Source organism: Mus caroli, chromosome 9, assembly GCF_900094665.2.
Source record: "Mus caroli chromosome 9, CAROLI_EIJ_v1.1, whole genome shotgun sequence".
Lineage (NCBI taxonomy): Eukaryota > Metazoa > Chordata > Mammalia > Rodentia > Muridae > Mus > Mus caroli.
In genome coordinates, this window is record NC_034578.1 from 92076126 (window position 1) to 92079511 (window position 3386).

The 3386-nt window shown below is 43.5% G+C and overlaps 1 long non-coding RNA gene across 1 annotated transcript in view; it reads right to left on the bottom strand.

Moving 5' to 3' along the window:
• Positions 1-1722: 1722 nt before the first annotated feature.
• LOC115031943 overlaps positions 1723-3386 on the bottom strand; it is a 2661-nt gene continuing 997 nt past the window's right edge. The window contains exon 2 of the long non-coding RNA XR_003837596.1: positions 1723-2246. This is a non-coding gene — a long non-coding RNA (uncharacterized LOC115031943). The remainder of the gene's footprint in view (positions 2247-3386) is intronic.

The window sequence follows — 3386 nt, forward strand, 5'->3', positions numbered from 1 at the left end:
GCCTGGTCTATAGAGTTGAGTTCCAGGACAGCCAGGGCTACACAGAGAAACCCAGTCTTCAAACAAAAACATAAGTGTGACCTTTTTGAATTGGATGGTGGGGAGAGCTGGGGGTGGGGGAGCTTATGAGGTGGTGGGTACCACGTGACACACAGGAGTTCACTTCACACAGCAGGGAATTGCTCATGACAGACGGAAGCACTGAACTGCTCTTTATATATTTTATAGTTTTAAGATAATAATTACTAATATGTAACTACAGGCATTAAATATCATTTAATTACTCGGAGAGAAACCCTGCTTAACAGTTCTGGAACCCACAACTAAGGCGCCTCCTGCATGTTTTTGTCCTGGTAAGAGAGTATGTACGGAACTCAGGGATNGCTGTGCAGATGAGGGCTGTCATGCCAGCAAGGGGGGCAGGGAACAGAACTAAGCTTGTTTCACTCCCCCGCCCCCCTCTACCCTCAGATCCTGACCTGTAGCATAAACAGGGCTTTGTTATGAGTTTCACTGGGTGGAACCCTCCAGAATCCACTTATGAACTGTCAAAGTCACCTATGAACACGATGGGGGACTACTTCTCTTTACAGCGAAGCTAAACACCTGGTTCACACTCTATGAATAGTTAATTACACAATGACAGGCACATTCAAATAACCGAAGACATCTGTATACTTTAGTACCTAGAAAATATTTATCTGAATGCCTTTAGTGGGTCTGACAGAAGCAAAAATCCTAGAGAAACCAGATTAACAACAAGAGCATAGCCGACAAGGCAGCATAGCCAGCACCTGTGATTGCAGTGCTTGGGAGGCTGGACTGAGGCCCAAGGCCAATCTCCATTCGAGTTTAGTCCAGCCAGGGCAGTGAGGCCCGGTCTCAAACCCTCCATAATTCTCAATTTGATTCCAAACACACAGGATTTTTAGAGTATTTGTCCCATGTATGTGTATCTCCATGTTTATATGGGCACTCTGTACATGTAACGCCCACAGAAACCCAGAAGAGGATATTGGATTCCTTGGAACTGGAGTTACATAGTTGTGAGTGGCAACGAGGGTGATAGAAAATCTGGGTCCTTTCCAAGAGTAGCAAGTGCTTTTAAACTGCCAAGCCATCTTCCCATCCCTGATTTTCTTCAGGGTTGGGCTGCCACGCCCAGCTCTCTCACATGAGTTCTAGGGACTGGAAGTCTGGTCCTCTGACTCACATAGTANTTTACACACTGAGATATCTTCCCAGCCCTACTGGAAGAGTCTGATAAAATTTTTGTATGTTTCCAAGCAATTTTTACTGNCAAATAAAGAGTATATTAATTTTTCAAATTATTTAATTGATGAANTAGTTTAATNAGTTTAATAAGAGTATATATATCAAACTTTAATAACTCAAAGCACAATATTTTATTTATTAAAACATTGCATAATGAACTTGAGTGTTATACTAGTAAGCATTTTCCTACTAATATTTTGACTAAAACATACAACACAACCTTCGCAAAAACAGAAAACAGTTCTTTAGAACTAAGTGGTTGAACAGTCCAGGCTTCCTGGCCAAGTCAAAGATGGAGAAGTCAGGAGACAAAGCCGTTTACCTGACAGTTACACCGTATTTACCCTCTTCACTGAGTGTAGGTTAAAATCCTCATTCACAGCAAATGAAGACAGCATGGGTGGCCTCGATTGCCTCTCTCCCAACACAAAAAAGGATTAGGAGGAGTCGGCTTTTCAATGCATTTTATTTGTTACTGTAACATTCGTCTATTTTTTAACCCTCAACATAAACACAAACAATGTTCTTCTGTGAACACAATGTTCCCACAGTCGTGGGTACTGACAGATAAACAAAGATCATTTTCTGNTGTTCTCGCTCTTCTATGCATACGTATCACACACACACACCACAGAGGTAGGAAAGGCCATTTTTAACAAATTATCTTAATTGTAGAGAATTTCCCAAAACTAAACAGACAAATTAATAAAGCACGCCTTTGGTGAGTCTCAAAGGCGCACAGCATCCTCTCTCTCAAAGATGAATCCCCTGCAGTGTTTAGTCTTTGTCCAGTAACTCGATGGCAAGGTTGTCCAGGGTCAGCAACCACACCAGGAGCGCCTGGGCCACCTCTCATTTGCCGATTCTTTGGACCACCCAGTCCTGCTGGCACAGAGGGCAGCGATTGTTCTGTTTCACCCACAGGGACATGCAGCAGTTGTGGAAGGAATGGTTACACTCTCCCCAGACCACTGCAAAAGAAAGAACAGCTGAGTGGGTGGCTGGGCCTGTGATCTGAGCACCACTTGTTACAAAGCAAGGTCTGTCTTAAAATCAGACAATGAGACAAGTGTACCGACAAATCAGCTGACATGACACAGTTAACTTAAGTAGCTAAGTTCAGGGGACAGGAAGTCAGGAAGGGGCACATGGAGGGGTGGGCAAAATCAACATATATTATATAATTATATGNTTATATGAAATTATCAAAACAAAAATTGTAAATATTCTAAAATTTTAAATTACTAAGTTCTAAATTATAGTTTGAAAACTAAGAAAAGTCATGACTCCTTATTCTGAGAAAAGTTGGGTAAGTGATCAAAACATGTTTTTTTCCTATTTACAAAAATATTTAATGTGCCACTGTGTTTTGGGGGTGAAGCCACAACCCTAGATCCTAAATAGCTCCACTGTCTTAAATTAGGAGATTAAAGGGACCTGAACCTGCTAGAATCCCAGACCCCCTCAGTCATGGGGCAGGCATCCTTGGGGATCTTCTGTGCTTTTATTGAAAAACATCCTTCCTGGTTTTCATTTACCAAGATAGAATGTTTTACAACTTAGAAACANATGGTGGGCAGGACCATCAGCAGCTGTATACCCAGGGAGCTGCTTTTCTACAAGTGAGGAGTCATGCTAAGCCACCCAGCGTGGTGTGCGCACACCCTGCGGTCCCAGAACACTGAAAGACCAGCCTTGTCCACAGAGTCAGGGCCACACAGTGAGACCAAAACCCAAAACCAGGTAATCATACCAAAAGCCACCATGCCAGCAAGCGGTGTAGCACTTCATTTCACAGTCAGATTTGCAGAGTGGCTGGAGAGAGGCATCTNTCTGAGCAGAGGTCTTTGCTGTATAGCCCAGGCTCCCTAGAACTCACTGCCGAGGCCATGGTAATCACCCTGCCTGAGCCTTGCAGGGAGCTGGGATTACAGATGCAAGCCACCAGGATCAGGTCTTGAAATGTTCCTTCTTTCCCTCCCTCTGTCCTCCTACTTCCTCCTTTTCTTGTGTGTTTGAGACAGGGTTTCACTGCACAGCTGACTGGCTGAATTTGTTATGACAGACCAGGCTAGTGTTCAACTTGCAGTGATGCTTCTGGCTCTGCTGGA